This window comes from Taudactylus pleione, unplaced genomic scaffold (assembly GCF_031769625.1).
Source record: "Taudactylus pleione unplaced genomic scaffold, aTauple2 ptg000016l, whole genome shotgun sequence".
Classification (NCBI taxonomy): Eukaryota; Metazoa; Chordata; class Amphibia; order Anura; family Myobatrachidae; genus Taudactylus; species Taudactylus pleione.
Genome location: NW_028284418.1, coordinates 17,090,411 through 17,108,339, shown reverse-complemented (window position 1 = coordinate 17,108,339; position 17,929 = coordinate 17,090,411). Strand labels below are relative to the sequence as shown.

The window sequence follows — 17,929 nt, the reverse complement described above, 5'->3', positions numbered from 1 at the left end:
ATTACTGAGTGGTCTTATCATACAATTAGAGATGGAAATGTTGGCAACGTGACTCATTGGTATAAATTGATGGATTTATATTCTGCTTTCTCTATCTTTCCTATCTTTCTGGATTTTAATCTCACAGCTGTCTATCTTAGGCATTTGAATAGTACTTCAAAGTTATTTGGATACATCAGTTGCACTAAATGAAGGAAATTTGAAGACAAATATAATCATTACTTGTTAAATGTACCTGGCTTCTTTTACATTTTATCTCTGCTTTTCCTGACTTTTTTTGAATATGTCAGTTAAAACAAACAAAAATTAACTGAGAAAATTAAAAAATCAGTTCTCATCAATATTACCAAGTAAAACATGGATGTTTTTACCTTTCATTGAAATCTTGTATTAGCGAATTGTTTATCATTTCATAGACTTTTAACATGACACTTCTTTCCAAGTGTCGCTTTAAAACAAAATTAAACATTTAATTTGCAGCAATCTTAATTATATGAAAGATCTGTGAGATAAGAACTCCATGTGTGCCAGTGGTAGCATGGCCGAGCGGTCTAAGGCGCTGGATTTAGGCTCCAGTCTCTTCGGAGGCGTGGGTTCAAATCCCACTGCTGCCAATCTTATTTTCCAAAGAATTGATTTTTGATCAGATATTAACCAAATGAAAAAGGTTGGTGATAGTACGCTGCATTAGCCACCAAGTTCCCAACAGTTCATCATAGTTGCAACAGTCTTTTCAAACCTTTAAAATAATGATATCTGCTAACAATAAAGATATTCAAATTTTAATTTTGCATGAAGTAATTATGTGCCCTATCAGAACTAATATTTTATTACTTCATGCATCTCAATTTCTTTTGTTATTTCAATGAAAATAAACAAAATGCAATTAAAAAAAAATCTGAATTTCACATCGGATTTATGTTTAATAATGAACTTTCTTTTAACCTTCGCTGACATCTTTTCAATTAATACTTTAAAACAAAAAAACCCTTTAATTTTGATGTTCTAGATCTGTGAGCTACCCTAACAACATGCACATGTGGTAGCATGGCCGAGCAGTCTAAGGCACTGGATTAAGGCTCCAGTTTCTTTGGAGGTGTGGGTGCAAATCTCACTACTGCCATCTTTATTATACAAAGAGTAGGGCAGTTATTGATGGCAAATTGATTCTTTTTTTCCATTAGATAGGATATTACCCAGCTGAAGTTGGTTGGTGGAAGATTCCTATACCTACTCAACAGTTCATCATTGTTACAAGAGACTTCCCAAACGTTTTAAAAATGTAATCTGCTAAGAGTAAAGATGAGCCAAAATTAAGTTGGCATGAATTAATTAGAAGTAATATCATAACTAATATTTAATTACTGAGTGGTCTTATCATACAATTAGAGATGGAAATGTTGGCAACGTTACTCATTGGTATAAATTGATGGATTTATATTCCGATTTCTCTATCTTTCCTATCTCCCTGGATTTTAATCTCACAGCTGTCTATTTTAGGCATTTGAATAATACTTAAAAGTTATTTGGATACATCAGTTGCACTAAATGAAGGAAATTTGAAGACAAATATAATCATTACTTGTTAAATGTACCTGGCTTCTTTTGCATTTTATCTCAGCTTTTCCTGACTTTGGGTAAAGTTTTGAATGACATTCCAGATATGAGAGCTAAAATATTTTAAAGTGTTAAGCAGGTTGTAGGATGACAGAGCTATTCAAGCTGCTGGAATCAAATCCCACTGCTGCCATATTTATTCTCCAAGGAGAAGATCCAGTGATATATATCAAAGTGCTTTCCTAAAGTAGATAAGGTATAAAAGAAGCTAAATTTGGTTAATGGAAGCACACCATAAGCTGTCACATGCAGTAGCTCAAAACAAGTTATCATGGTTTTAATAGTTTTCTCAAACCTTTTTTAGAACTATCTAAATTGTATTGTTGCTCTCAAAAAGTGGCTTTGAATATCTCTGCGATCTACATTATGCATCTAGCAAGCATCTCAATTTTTGAATATGTCAGTTAAAACAAACAAAAATTAACTGAGAAAATTAAAAAATCAGTTCTCATCAATATTACCAAGTAAAACATGGATGTTTTTACCTTTCATTGAAATCTTGTATTAGCGAATTGTTTATCATTTCATAGACTTTTAACATGACACTTCTTTCCAAGTGTCGCTTTAAAACAAAATTAAACATTTAATTTGCAGCAATCTTAATTATATGAAAGATCTGTGAGATAAGAACTCCATGTGTGTCAGTGGTAGCATGGCCGAGCGGTCTAAGGCGCTGGATTTAGGCTCCAGTCTCTTCGGAGGTGTGGGTTCAAATCCCACTGCTGCCAATCTTATTTTCCAAAGAATTGATTTTTGATCAGATATTAACCAACTGAAAAAGGTTGGTGATAGTACCCTGCATTAGCCACCAAGTTCCCAACAGTTCATCATAGTTGCAACAGTCTTCTCAAACCTTTAAAATAATGATACCTGCTAACAATAAAGATATTCAAATTTTAATTTTGCATGAAGTAATTATGTGCCCTATCAGAACTAATATTTTATTACTTCATGCATCTCAATTTCTTTTGTTATTTCAATGAAAATAAACAAAATGCAATTCAAAAAAAAAATCTGAATTTCACATCGGATTTATGTTTAATAATGAACTTTCTTTTAACCTTTGCTGACATCTTTTCAATTAATACTTTAAAACAAAAAAACCCTTTAATTTTGATGTTCTAGATCTGTGAGCTACCCTAACAACATGCACATGTGGTAGCATGGCCGAGCAGTCTAAGGCACTGGATTAAGGCTCCAGTCTCTTTGGAGGTGTGGGTGCAAATCTCACTACTGCCAATCTTATTTTCCAAAGAATTGATTTTTGATCAGATATTAACCAACTGAAAAAGGTTGGTGATAGTACCCTGCATTAGCCACCAAGTTCCCAACAGTTCATCATAGTTGCAACAGTCTTCTCAAACCTTTAAAATAATGATATCTGCTAACAATAAAGATATTCAAATTTTAATTTTGCATGAAGTAATTATGTGCCCTATCAGAACTAATATTTTATTACTTCATGCATCTCAATTTCTTTTGTTATTTCAATGAAAATAAACAAAATGCAATTCTATAAAAAATCTGAATTTCTCATCGGATTTATGTTTAATAATGAACTTTCTTTTAACTTTTGCTGACATCTTTTCAATTAACACTTTAAAACAAAAAAACCCTTTTATTTTGATGTTCTAGATCTGTGATCTACCCTAACAACATGCACATGTGGTAGCATGGCCGAGCAGTCTAAGGCGCTGGATTAAGGCTCCAGTCTCTTTGGAGGTGTGGGTGCAAATCTCACTACTGCCATCTTTATTATACAAAGAGTAGGGCAGTTATTGATGGCAAAGTGATTCTTTTTTTCCATTAGATAGGATATTACCCAACTGAATTTGGTTGGTGGAAGATTCCTATAGCTACTCAACAGTTCATCATTGTTACAAGAGACTTCCCAAATGTTTTAAAAATGTTATCTGCTAAGAGTAAAGATGAGCCAAAATTAAGTTGGCATGAAGTAACTAGAAGTAATATCATAACTAATATTTAATTACTGAGTGGTCTTATCATACAATTAGAGATGGAAATGTTGGCAACGTGACTCATTGGTATAAATTGATGGATTTATATTCTGCTTTCTCTATCTTTCCTATCTTTCTGGATTTTAATCTCACAGCTGTCTATCTTAGGCATTTGAATAGTACTTCAAAGTTATTTGGATACATCAGTTGCACTAAATGAAGGAAATTTGAAGACAAATATAATCATTACTTGTTAAATGTACCTGGCTTCTTTTACATTTTATCTCTGCTTTTCCTGACTTTTTTTGAATATGTCAGTTAAAACAAACAAAAAGTAACTGAGAAAATTAAAAAATCAGTTCTCATCAATATTACCAAGTAAAACATGGATGTTTTTACCTTTCATTGAAATCTTGTATTAGCGAATTGTTTATCATTTCATAGACTTTTAACATGACACTTCTTTCCAAGTGTCGCTTTAAAACAAAATTAAACATTTAATTTGCAGCAATCTTAATTATATGAAAGATCTGTGAGATAAGAACTCCATGTGTGCCAGTGGTAGCATGGCCGAGCGGTCTAAGGCGCTGGATTTAGGCTCCAGTCTCTTCGGAGGCGTGGGTTCAAATCCCACTGCTGCCAATCTTATTTTCCAAAGAATTGATTTTTGATCAGATATTAACCAACTGAAAAAGGTTGGTGATAGTACCCTGCATTAGCCAACAAGTTCCCAACAGTTCATCATAGTTGCAACAGTCTTCTCAAACCTTTAAAATAATGATACCTGCTAACAATAAAGATATTCAAATTTTAATTTTGCATGAAGTAATTATGTGCCCTATCAGAACTAATATTTTATTACTTCATGCATCTCAATTTCTTTTGTTATTTCAATGAAAATAAACAAAATGCAATTCAAAAAAAAATCTGAATTTCACATCGGATTTATGTTTAATAATGAACTTTCTTTTAACCTTTGCTGACATCTTTTCAATTAATACTTTAAAACAAAAAAACCCTTTAATTTTGATGTTCTAGATCTGTGAGCTACCCTAACAACATGCACATGTGGTAGCATGGCCGAGCAGTCTAAGGCACTGGATTAAGGCTCCAGTCTCTTTGGAGGTGTGGGTGCAAATCTCACTACTGCCATCTTTATTATACAAAGAGTAGGGCAGTTATTGATGGCAAAGTGATTCTTTTTTTCCATTAGATAGGATATTACCGAGCTGAAGTTGGTTGGTGGAAGATTCCTATACCTACTCAACAGTTCATCATTGTTACTAGAGACTTCCCAAACGTTTTAAAAATGTTATCTGCTAAGAGTAAAGATGAGCCAAAATTAAGTTGGCATGAAGTAATTAGAAGTAATATCATAACTAATATTTAATTACTGAGTGGTCTTATCATACAATTAGAGATGGAAATGTTGGCAACGTGACTCATTGGTATAAATTGATGGATTTATATTCCGATTTCTCTATCTTTCCTATTTTTCTGGATTTTAATCTCACAGCTGTCTATTTTAGGCATTTGAATAGTACTTCAAAGTTATTTGGATACATCAGTTGCACTAAATGAAGGAAATTTGAAGACAAATATAATCATTACTTGTTAAATGTACCTGGCTTCTTTTACATTTTATCTCTGCTTTTCCTGACTTTGGGTAAAGTTTTGAATGACATTCCAGATATGAGAGTTAAAATATTTTAAAGTGTACAGCAGGTTGTAGGATGACAGAGCTATTCAAGCTGCTGGAATCAAATCCCACTGCTGCCATATTTATTCTCCAAGGAGAAGATCCAGTGATATATATCAAAGTGTATTCCTAAAGTAGATAAGGTATAAAAGAAGCTAAATTTGGTAGGTGGAAGCACACCTTAAGCTGTCACATGCAGTAGCTCAAAACAAGTTATCATGGTTTTAATAGTTTTCTCAAACCTTTTTTAGAACTATCTAAATTGTATTGTTGCTCTCAAAAAGTGGCTTTGAATATCTCTGCGATCTACATTATGCATCTAGCAAGCATCTCAATTTTTGAATATGTCAGTTAAAACAAACAAAAAGTAACTGAGAAAATTAAAAAATCAGTTTTCATCAATATTAACAAGTAAAACATGGATGTTTTTACCTTTCATTGAAATCTTGTATTAGCGAATTGTTTATCATTTCATAGACTTTTAACATGACACTTCTTTCCAAGTGTCGCTTTAAAACAAAATTAAACATTTAATTTGCAGCAATCTTAATTATATGAAAGATCTGTGAGATAAGAACTCCATGTGTGCCAGTGGTAGCATGGCCGAGCGGTCTAAGGCGCTGGATTTAGGCTCCAGTCTCTTCGGAGGCGTGGGTTCAAATCCCACTGCTGCCAATCTTATTTTCCAAAGAATTGATTTTTGATCAGATATTAACCAACTGAAAAAGGTTGGTGATAGTACCCTGCATTAGCCACCAAGTTCCCAACAGTTCATCATAGTTGCAACAGTCTTCTCAAACCTTTAAAATAATGATATCTGCTAACAATAAAGATATTCAAATTTTAATTTTGCATGAAGTAATTATGTGCCCTATCAGAACTAATATTTTATTACTTCATGCATCTCAATTTCTTTTGTTATTTCAATGAAAATAAACAAAATGCAATTCAAAAAAAATCTGAATTTCACATCGGATATATGTTTAATAATGAACTTTCTTTTAACCTTTGCTGACATCTTTTTAATTAATACTTTAAAACAAAAAAACCCTTTAATTTTGATGTTCTAGATCTGTGAGCAACCCTAACAACATGCACATGTGGTAGCATGGCCGAGCAGTCTAAGGCACTGGATTAAGGCTCCAGTCTCTTTGGAGGTGTGGGTGCAAATCTCACTACTGCCATCTTTATTATACAAAGAGTAGGGCAGTTATTGATGGCAAAGTGATTCTTTTTTTCCATTAGATAGGATATTACCGAGCTGAAGTTGGTTGGTGGAAGATTCCTATACCTACTCAACAGTTCATCATTGTTACTAGAGACTTCCCAAACGTTTTAAAAATGTTATCTGCTAAGAGTAAAGATGAGCCAAAATTAAGTTGGCATGAAGTAATTAGAAGTAATATCATAACTAATATTTAATTACTGAGTGGTCTTATCATACAATTAGAGATGGAAATGTTGGCAACGTGACTCATTGGTATAAATTGATGGATTTATATTCCGATTTCTCTATCTTTCCTATTTTTCTGGATTTTAATCTCACAGCTGTCTATCTTAGGCATTTGAATAGTACTTCAAAGTTATTTGGATACATCAGTTGCACTAAATGAAGGAAATTTGAAGACAAATATAATCATTACTTGTTAAATGTACCTGGCTTCTTTTACATTTTATCTCTGCTTTTCCTGACTTTGGGTAAAGTTTTGAATGACATTCCAGATATGAGAGTTAAAATATTTTAAAGTGTACAGCAGGTTGTAGGATGACAGAGCTATTCAAGCTGCTGGAATCAAATCCCACTGCTGCCATATTTATTCTCCAAGGAGAAGATCCAGTGATATATATCAAAGTGTATTCCTAAAGTAGATAAGGTATAAAAGAAGCTAAATTTGGTAGGTGGAAGCACACCTTAAGCTGTCACATGCAGTAGCTCAAAACAAGTTATCATGGTTTTAATAGTTTTCTCAAACCTTTTTTAGAACTATCTAAATTGTATTGTTGCTCTCAAAAAGTGGCTTTGAATATCTCTGCGATCTACATTATGCATCTAGCAAGCATCTCAATTTTTGAATATGTCAGTTAAAACAAACAAAAAGTAACTGAGAAAATTAAAAAATCAGTTTTCATCAATATTAACAAGTAAAACATGGATGTTTTTACCTTTCATTGAAATCTTGTATTAGCGAATTGTTTATCATTTCATAGACTTTTAACATGACACTTCTTTCCAAGTGTCGCTTTAAAACAAAATTAAACATTTAATTTGCAGCAATCTTAATTATATGAAAGATCTGTGAGATAAGAACTCCATGTGTGCCAGTGGTAGCATGGCCGAGCGGTCTAAGGCGCTGGATTTAGGCTCCAGTCTCTTCGGAGGCGTGGGTTCAAATCCCACTGCTGCCAATCTTATTTTCCAAAGAATTGATTTTTGATCAGATATTAACCAACTGAAAAAGGTTGGTGATAGTACCCTGCATTAGCCACCAAGTTCCCAACAGTTCATCATAGTTGCAACAGTCTTCTCAAACCTTTAAAATAATGATATCTGCTAACAATAAAGATATTCAAATTTTAATTTTGCATGAAGTAATTATGTGCCCTATCAGAACTAATATTTTATTACTTCATGCATCTCAATTTCTTTTGTTATTTCAATGAAAATAAACAAAATGCAATTCAAAAAAAATCTGAATTTCACATCGGATATATGTTTAATAATGAACTTTCTTTTAACCTTTGCTGACATCTTTTTAATTAATACTTTAAAACAAAAAAACCCTTTAATTTTGATGTTCTAGATCTGTGAGCAACCCTAACAACATGCACATGTGGTAGCATGGCCGAGCAGTCTAAGGCGCTGGATTAAGGCTCCAGTCTCTTTGGAGGCGTGGGTGCAAATCTCACTACTGCCATCTTTATTATACAAAGAGTAGGGCAGTTATTGATGGCAAAGTGATTCTTTTTTTCCTTTAGATAGGATATTACCCAGCTGAAGTTGGTTGGTGGAAGATTCCTATAGCTACTCAACAGTTCATCATTGTTACAAGAGACTTCCCAAATGTTTTAAAAATGTTATCTGCTAAGAGTAAAGATGAGCCAAAATTAAGGTGGCATGAAGTAATTAGAAGTAATATCATAACTAATATTTAATTACTGATTGGTCTTATCATACAATTAGAGATGGAAATGTTGGCAACGTGACTCATTGGTATAAATTGATGGATTTATATTCCGCTTTCTCTATCTTTCCTATCTTTCTGGATTTTAATCTCACAGCTGTCTATCTTAGGCATTTGAATAGTACTTCAAAGTTATTTGGATACATCAGTTGCACTAAATGAAGGAAATTTGAAGACAAATATAATCATTACTTGTTAAATGTACCTGGCTTCTTTTACATTTTATCTCTGCTTTTCCTGACTTTGGGTAAAGTTTTGAATGACATTCCAGATATGAGAGTAAAAATATTTTAAAGTGTACAGCAGGTTGTAGGATGACAGAGCTATTCAAGCTGCTGGAATCAAATCCCACTGCTGCCATATTTATTCTCCAAGGAGAAGATCCAGTGATATATATCAAAATTTATTCCTAAAGTAGATAAGGTATAAAAGAAGCTAAATTTGGTTGGTGGAAGCACACCATAAGCTGTCACATGCAGTAGCTCAAAACAAGTTATCATGGTTTTGATAGTTTTCTCAAACCTTTTTTAGAACTATCTAAATTGTATTGTTGCTCTCAAAAAGTGGCTTTGAATATCTCTGCGATCTACATTATGCATCTAGCAAGCATCTCAATTTTTGAATATGTCAGTTAAAACAAACAAAAAGTAACTGAGAAAATTAAAAAATCAGTTTTCATCAATATTAACAAGTAAAACATGGATGTTTTTACCTTTCATTGAAATCTTGTATTAGCGAATTGTTTATCATTTCATAGACTTTTAACATGACACTTCTTTCCAAGTGTCGCTTTAAAACAAAATTAAACATTTAATTTGCAGCAATCTTAATTATATGAAAGATCTGTGAGATAAGAACTCCATGTGTGCCAGTGGTAGCATGGCCGAGCGGTCTAAGGCGCTGGATTTAGGCTCCAGTCTCTTCGGAGGCGTGGGTTCAAATCCCACTGCTGCCAATCTTATTTTCCAAAGAATTGATTTTTGATCAGATATTAACCAACTGAAAAAGGTTGGTGATAGTACCCTGCATTAGCCACCAAGTTCCCAACAGTTCATCATAGTTGCAACAGTCTTCTCAAACCTTTAAAATAATGATATCTGCTAACAATAAAGATATTCAAATTTTAATTTTGCATGAAGTAATTATGTGCCCTATCAGAACTAATATTTTATTACTTCATGCATCTCAATTTCTTTTGTTATTTCAATGAAAATAAACAAAATGCAATTCAAAAAAAATCTGAATTTCACATCGGATATATGTTTAATAATGAACTTTCTTTTAACCTTTGCTGACATCTTTTTAATTAATACTTTAAAACAAAAAAACCCTTTAATTTTGATGTTCTAGATCTGTGAGCAACCCTAACAACATGCACATGTGGTAGCATGGCCGAGCAGTCTAAGGCACTGGATTAAGGCTCCAGTCTCTTTGGAGGTGTGGGTGCAAATCTCACTACTGCCATCTTTATTATACAAAGAGTAGGGCAGTTATTGATGGCAAAGTGATTCTTTTTTTCCATTAGATAGGATATTACCGAGCTGAAGTTGGTTGGTGGAAGATTCCTATACCTACTCAACAGTTCATCATTGTTACTAGAGACTTCCCAAACGTTTTAAAAATGTTATCTGCTAAGAGTAAAGATGAGCCAAAATTAAGTTGGCATGAAGTAATTAGAAGTAATATCATAACTAATATTTAATTACTGAGTGGTCTTATCATACAATTAGAGATGGAAATGTTGGCAACGTGACTCATTGGTATAAATTGATGGATTTATATTCCGATTTCTCTATCTTTCCTATTTTTCTGGATTTTAATCTCACAGCTGTCTATCTTAGGCATTTGAATAGTACTTCAAAGTTATTTGGATACATCAGTTGCACTAAATGAAGGAAATTTGAAGACAAATATAATCATTACTTGTTAAATGTACCTGGCTTCTTTTACATTTTATCTCTGCTTTTCCTGACTTTGGGTAAAGTTTTGAATGACATTCCAGATATGAGAGTTAAAATATTTTAAAGTGTACAGCAGGTTGTAGGATGACAGAGCTATTCAAGCTGCTGGAATCAAATCCCACTGCTGCCATATTTATTCTCCAAGGAGAAGATCCAGTGATATATATCAAAGTGTATTCCTAAAGTAGATAAGGTATAAAAGAAGCTAAATTTGGTAGGTGGAAGCACACCTTAAGCTGTCACATGCAGTAGCTCAAAACAAGTTATCATGGTTTTAATAGTTTTCTCAAACCTTTTTTAGAACTATCTAAATTGTATTGTTGCTCTCAAAAAGTGGCTTTGAATATCTCTGCGATCTACATTATGCATCTAGCAAGCATCTCAATTTTTGAATATGTCAGTTAAAACAAACAAAAAGTAACTGAGAAAATTAAAAAATCAGTTTTCATCAATATTAACAAGTAAAACATGGATGTTTTTACCTTTCATTGAAATCTTGTATTAGCGAATTGTTTATCATTTCATAGACTTTTAACATGACACTTCTTTCCAAGTGTCGCTTTAAAACAAAATTAAACATTTAATTTGCAGCAATCTTAATTATATGAAAGATCTGTGAGATAAGAACTCCATGTGTGCCAGTGGTAGCATGGCCGAGCGGTCTAAGGCGCTGGATTTAGGCTCCAGTCTCTTCGGAGGCGTGGGTTCAAATCCCACTGCTGCCAATCTTATTTTCCAAAGAATTGATTTTTGATCAGATATTAACCAACTGAAAAAGGTTGGTGATAGTACCCTGCATTAGCCACCAAGTTCCCAACAGTTCATCATAGTTGCAACAGTCTTCTCAAACCTTTAAAATAATGATATCTGCTAACAATAAAGATATTCAAATTTTAATTTTGCATGAAGTAATTATGTGCCCTATCAGAACTAATATTTTATTACTTCATGCATCTCAATTTCTTTTGTTATTTCAATGAAAATAAACAAAATGCAATTCAAAAAAAATCTGAATTTCACATCGGATATATGTTTAATAATGAACTTTCTTTTAACCTTTGCTGACATCTTTTTAATTAATACTTTAAAACAAAAAAACCCTTTAATTTTGATGTTCTAGATCTGTGAGCAACCCTAACAACATGCACATGTGGTAGCATGGCCGAGCAGTCTAAGGCGCTGGATTAAGGCTCCAGTCTCTTTGGAGGCGTGGGTGCAAATCTCACTACTGCCATCTTTATTATACAAAGAGTAGGGCAGTTATTGATGGCAAAGTGATTCTTTTTTTCCTTTAGATAGGATATTACCCAGCTGAAGTTGGTTGGTGGAAGATTCCTATAGCTACTCAACAGTTCATCATTGTTACAAGAGACTTCCCAAATGTTTTAAAAATGTTATCTGCTAAGAGTAAAGATGAGCCAAAATTAAGGTGGCATGAAGTAATTAGAAGTAATATCATAACTAATATTTAATTACTGATTGGTCTTATCATACAATTAGAGATGGAAATGTTGGCAACGTGACTCATTGGTATAAATTGATGGATTTATATTCCGCTTTCTCTATCTTTCCTATCTTTCTGGATTTTAATCTCACAGCTGTCTATCTTAGGCATTTGAATAGTACTTCAAAGTTATTTGGATACATCAGTTGCACTAAATGAAGGAAATTTGAAGACAAATATAATCATTACTTGTTAAATGTACCTGGCTTCTTTTACATTTTATCTCTGCTTTTCCTGACTTTGGGTAAAGTTTTGAATGACATTCCAGATATGAGAGTAAAAATATTTTAAAGTGTACAGCAGGTTGTAGGATGACAGAGCTATTCAAGCTGCTGGAATCAAATCCCACTGCTGCCATATTTATTCTCCAAGGAGAAGATCCAGTGATATATATCAAAATTTATTCCTAAAGTAGATAAGGTATAAAAGAAGCTAAATTTGGTTGGTGGAAGCACACCATAAGCTGTCACATGCAGTAGCTCAAAACAAGTTATCATGGTTTTGATAGTTTTCTCAAACCTTTTTTAGAGCTATCTAAAATGTATTGTTGCTCTCAAAAAGTGGCTTTGAATATCTCTGCGATCTACATTATGCATCTAGCAAGCATCTCAATTTTTGAATATGTCAGTTAAAACAAACAAAAAGTAACTGAGAAAATTAAAAAATCAGTTCTCATCAATATTACCAAGTAAAACATGGATGTTTTTACCTTTCATTGAAATCTTGTATTAGCGAATTGTTTATCATTTCATAGACTTTTAACATGACACTTCTTTCCAAGTGTCGCTTTAAAACAAAATTAAACATTTAATTTGCAGCAATCTTAATTATATGAAAGATCTGTGAGATAAGAACTCCATGTGTGTCAGTGGTAACATGGCCGAGCGGTCTAAGGCGCTGGATTTAGGCTCCAGTCTCTTCGGAGGCGTGGGTTCAAATCCCACTGCTGCCAATCTTATTTTCCAAAGAATTGATTTTTGATCAGATATTAACCAACTGAAAAAGGTTGGTGATAGTACCCTGCATTAGCCACCAAGTTCCCAACAGTTCATCATAGTTGCAACAGTCTTCTCAAACCTTTAAAATAATGATACCTGCTAACAATAAAGATATTCAAATTTTAATTTTGCATGAAGTAATTATGTGCCCTATCAGAACTAATATTTTATTACTTCATGCATCTCAATTTCTTTTGTTATTTCAATGAAAATAAACAAAATGCAATTCAAAAAAAAATCTGAATTTCACATCGGATTTATGTTTAATAATGAACTTTCTTTTAACCTTTGCTGACATCTTTTCAATTAATACTTTAAAACAAAAAAACCCTTTAATTTTGATGTTCTAGATCTGTGAGCTACCCTAACAACATGCACATGTGGTAGCATGGCCGAGCAGTCTAAGGCACTGGATTAAGGCTCCAGTCTCTTTGGAGGTGTGGGTGCAAATCTCACTACTGCCATCTTTATTATACAAAGAGTAGGGCAGTTATTGATGGCAAAGTGATTCTTTTTTTCCATTAGATAGGATATTACCGAGCTGAAGTTGGTTGGTGGAAGATTCCTATACCTACTCAACAGTTCATCATTGTTACTAGAGACTTCCCAAACGTTTTAAAAATGTTATCTGCTAAGAGTAAAGATGAGCCAAAATTAAGTTGGCATGAAGTAATTAGAAGTAATATCATAACTAATATTTAATTACTGAGTGGTCTTATCATACAATTAGAGATGGAAATGTTGGCAACGTGACTCATTGGTATAAATTGATGGATTTATATTCCGATTTCTCTATCTTTCCTATTTTTCTGGATTTTAATCTCACAGCTGTCTATCTTAGGCATTTGAATAGTACTTCAAAGTTATTTGGATACATCAGTTGCACTAAATGAAGGAAATTTGAAGACAAATATAATCATTACTTGTTAAATGTACCTGGCTTCTTTTACATTTTATCTCTGCTTTTCCTGACTTTGGGTAAAGTTTTGAATGACATTCCAGATATGAGAGTTAAAATATTTTAAAGTGTACAGCAGGTTGTAGGATGACAGAGCTATTCAAGCTGCTGGAATCAAATCCCACTGCTGCCATATTTATTCTCCAAGGAGAAGATCCAGTGATATATATCAAAGTGTATTCCTAAAGTAGATAAGGTATAAAAGAAGCTAAATTTGGTAGGTGGAAGCACACCATAAGCTGTCACATGCAGTAGCTCAAAACAAGTTATCATGGTTTTAATAGTTTTCTCAAACCTTTTTTAGAACTATCTAAATTGTATTGTTGCTCTCAAAAAGTGGCTTTGAATATCTCTGCGATCTACATTATGCATCTAGCAAGCATCTCAATTTTTGAATATGTCAGTTAAAACAAACAAAAAGTAACTGAGAAAATTAAAAAATCAGTTTTCATCAATATTAACAAGTAAAACATGGATGTTTTTACCTTTCATTGAAATCTTGTATTAGCGAATTGTTTATCATTTCATAGACTTTTAACATGACACTTCTTTCCAAGTGTCGCTTTAAAACAAAATTAAACATTTAATTTGCAGCAATCTTAATTATATGAAAGATCTGTGAGATAAGAACTCCATGTGTGCCAGTGGTAGCATGGCCGAGCGGTCTAAGGCGCTGGATTTAGGCTCCAGTCTCTTCGGAGGCGTGGGTTCAAATCCCACTGCTGCCAATCTTATTTTCCAAAGAATTGATTTTTGATCAGATATTAACCAACTGAAAAAGGTTGGTGATAGTACCCTGCATTAGCCACCAAGTTCCCAACAGTTCATCATAGTTGCAACAGTCTTCTCAAACCTTTAAAATAATGATATCTGCTAACAATAAAGATATTCAAATTTTAATTTTGCATGAAGTAATTATGTACCCTATCAGAACTAATATTTTATTACTTCATGCATCTCAATTTCTTTTGTTATTTCAATGAAAATAAACAAAATGCAATTCAAAAAAAATCTGAATTTCTCATCGGATTTATGTTTAATAATGAACTTTCTTTTAACTTTTGCTGACATCTTTTCAATTAATACTTTAAAACAAAAAAACCCTTTTATTTTGATGTTCTAGATCTGTGAGCTACCCTAACAACATGCACATGTGGTAGCATGGCCGAGCAGTCTAAGGCGCTGGATTAAGGCTCCAGTCTCTTTGGAGGTGTGGGTGCAAATCTCACTACTGCCATCTTTATTATACAAAGAGTAGGGCAGTTATTGATGGCAAAGTTATTCTTTTTTTCCATTAGATAGGATATTACCCAGCTGAATTTGGTTGGTGGAAGATTCCTATAGCTACTCAACAGTTCATCATTGTTACAAGAGACTTCCCAAACGTTTTAAAAATGTTATCTGCTAAGAGTAAAGATGAGCCAAAATTAAGTTGGCATGAAGTAATTAGAAGTAATATCATAACTAATATTTATTTACTGAGTGGTCTTATCATACAATTAGAGATGGAAATGTTGGCAACTTGACTCATTGGTATAAATTGATGGATTTATATTCCGATTTCTCTATCTTTCCTATCTTTCTGGATTTTAATCTCACAGCTGTCTATCTTAGGCATTTGAATAGTACTTCAAAGTTATTTGGATACATCAGTTGCACTAAATGAAGGAAATCTGAAGACAAATATAATCATTACTTGTTAAATGTACCTGGCTTCTTTTACATTTTATCTCTGCTTTTCCTGACTTTGGGTAAAGTTTTGAATGACATTCCAGATATGAGAGCTAAAATATTTTAAAGTGTTAAGCAGGTTGTAGGATGACAGAGCTATTCAAGCTGCTCGAATCAAATCCCACTGCTGCCATATTTATTCTCCAAGGAGAAGATCCAGTGATATATATCAAAGTGTATTCCTAAAGTAGATAAGGTATAAAAGAAGCAAAATTTGGTTGGTGGAAGCACACCATAAGCTGTCACATGCAGTAGCTCAAAACAAGTTATCATGGTTTTAATAGTTTTCTCAAACCTTTTTTAGAACTATCTAAATTGTATTGTTGCTCTCAAAAAGTGGCTTTGAATATCTCTGCGATCTACATTATGCATCTAGCAAGCATTTCAATTTTTGAATATGTCAGTTAAAAAAAACAAAAAGTAACTGAGAAAATTAAAAAATCAGTTCTCATCAATATTACCAAGTAAAACATGGATGTTTTTACCTTTCATTGAAATCTTGTATTAGCGAATTGTTTTTCATTTCATAGACTTTTAACATGACACTTCTTTCCAAGTGTCGCTTTAAAACAAAATTAAACATTTAATTTGCAGCAATCTTAATTATATGAAAGATCTGTGAGCTAAGAACTCCATGTGTGCCAGTGGTAGCATGGCTGAGCGTTCTAAGGCGCTGGATTTAGGTTCAAATCCCACTGCTTCCCATCTTATTTTCCAAAGAATTGATTTTTGATCAGATATTAACCAACTGAAAAAGGTTGGTGATAGTACCCTGCATTAGCCACCAAGTTCCCAACAGTTCATCATAGTTGCAACAGTCTTCTCAAACCTTTAAAATAATGATATCTGCTAACAATAAAGATATTCAAATTTTAATTTTGCATGAAGTAATTATGTACCCTATCAGAACTAATATTTTATTACTTCATGCATCTCAATTTCTTTTGTTATTTCAATGAAAATAAACAAAATGCAATTAAAAAAAAATCTGAATTTCTCATCGGATATATGTTTAATAATGAACTTTCTTTTAACCTTTGCTGACATCTTTTCAATTAATACTTTAAAACAAAAAAACCCTTTAATTTTGATGTTCTAGATCTGTGAGCAACCCTAACAACATGCACATGTGGTAGCATGGCCGAGCAGTCTAAGGCGCTGGATTAAGGCTCCAGTCTCTTTGGAGGCGTGGGTGCAAATCTCACTACTGCCATCTTTATTATACAAAGAGTAGGGCAGTTATTGATGGCAAAGTGATTCTTTTTTTCCTTTAGATAGGATATTACCCAGCTGAAGTTGGTTGGTGGAAGATTCCTATAGCTACTCAACAGTTCATCATTGTTACAAGAGACTTCCCAAACGTTTTAAAAATGTTATCTGCTAAGAGTAAAGATGAGCCAAAACTAAGTTGGCATGAATTAATTAGAAGTAATATCATAACTAATATTTAATTACTGAGTGGTCTTATCATACAATTAGAGATGGAAATGTTGGCAACGTTACTCATTGGTATAAATTGATGGATTTATATTCCGATTTCTCTATCTTTCCTATCTCTCTGTATTTTAATCTCACAGCTGTCTATTTTAGGCATTTGAATAATACTTAAAAGTTATTTGGATACATCAGTTGCACTAAATGAAGGAAATTTGAAGACAAATATAATCATTACTTGTTAAATGTACCTGGCTTCTTTTGCGTTTTATCTCAGCTTTTCCTGACTTTGGGTAAAGTTTTGAATGACATTCCAGAAATGAGAGCTAAAATATTTTAAAGTGTTGAGCAGGTTGTAGGATGACAGAGCTATTCAAGCTGCTGGAATCAAATCCCACTGCGCCATATCTATTCTCCAAGGAGAAGATCCAGTGATATATATCAAAGTGCTTTCCTACAGTAGATAAGGTATAAAAGAAGCTAAATTTGGTTAATGGAAGCACACCATAAGCTGTCACATGCAGTAGCTCAAAACAAGTTATCATGGTTTTAATAGTTTTCTCAAACCTTTTTTAGAACTATCTAAAATGTATTGTTGCTCTCAAATAGTGGCTTTGAATATCTCTGCGATCTACATTATGCATCTAGCAAGCATCTCAATTTTTGAATATGTCAGTTAAAACAAACAAAAAGTAACTGAGAAAATTAAAAAATCAGTTCTCATCAATATTACCAAGTAAAACATGGATGTTTTTACCTTTCATTGAAATCTTGTATTAGCGAATTGTTTTTCATTTCATAGACTTTTAACATGACACTTCTTTCCAAGTGTCGCTTTAAAACAAAATTAAACATTTAATTTGCAGCAATCTTAATTATATGAAAGA

The 17,929-nt window shown here is 33.0% G+C and overlaps 9 non-coding genes across 9 annotated transcripts; all 9 read left to right on the top strand.

Moving 5' to 3' along the window:
- The first annotated feature begins 532 nt into the window (after nt 1–532).
- TRNAL-UAG (transfer RNA leucine (anticodon UAG)) lies at nt 533–614 on the top strand. The gene has a single exon. It is a non-coding gene; the product is annotated as a tRNA-Leu (tRNA).
- A 1,649-nt stretch (nt 615–2,263) lies between these two features.
- TRNAL-UAG (transfer RNA leucine (anticodon UAG)) lies at nt 2,264–2,345 on the top strand. The gene has a single exon. It is a non-coding gene; the product is annotated as a tRNA-Leu (tRNA).
- Nucleotides 2,346–4,135: 1,790 nt separating this feature from the next.
- Nucleotides 4,136–4,217, top strand: TRNAL-UAG (transfer RNA leucine (anticodon UAG)). The gene has a single exon. It is a non-coding gene; the product is annotated as a tRNA-Leu (tRNA).
- Nucleotides 4,218–5,867: 1,650 nt separating this feature from the next.
- On the top strand, nt 5,868–5,949 carry TRNAL-UAG (transfer RNA leucine (anticodon UAG)). The gene has a single exon. It is a non-coding gene; the product is annotated as a tRNA-Leu (tRNA).
- A 1,649-nt stretch (nt 5,950–7,598) lies between these two features.
- Nucleotides 7,599–7,680, top strand: TRNAL-UAG (transfer RNA leucine (anticodon UAG)). The gene has a single exon. It is a non-coding gene; the product is annotated as a tRNA-Leu (tRNA).
- A 1,649-nt stretch (nt 7,681–9,329) lies between these two features.
- Nucleotides 9,330–9,411, top strand: TRNAL-UAG (transfer RNA leucine (anticodon UAG)). The gene has a single exon. It is a non-coding gene; the product is annotated as a tRNA-Leu (tRNA).
- Nucleotides 9,412–11,060: 1,649 nt separating this feature from the next.
- Nucleotides 11,061–11,142, top strand: TRNAL-UAG (transfer RNA leucine (anticodon UAG)). The gene has a single exon. It is a non-coding gene; the product is annotated as a tRNA-Leu (tRNA).
- Nucleotides 11,143–12,791: 1,649 nt separating this feature from the next.
- On the top strand, nt 12,792–12,873 carry TRNAL-UAG (transfer RNA leucine (anticodon UAG)). Its single transcript has one exon. It is a non-coding gene; the product is annotated as a tRNA-Leu (tRNA).
- Nucleotides 12,874–14,523: 1,650 nt separating this feature from the next.
- Nucleotides 14,524–14,605, top strand: TRNAL-UAG (transfer RNA leucine (anticodon UAG)). The gene has a single exon. It is a non-coding gene; the product is annotated as a tRNA-Leu (tRNA).
- The last annotated feature ends 3,324 nt before the right edge of the window (nt 14,606–17,929 follow it).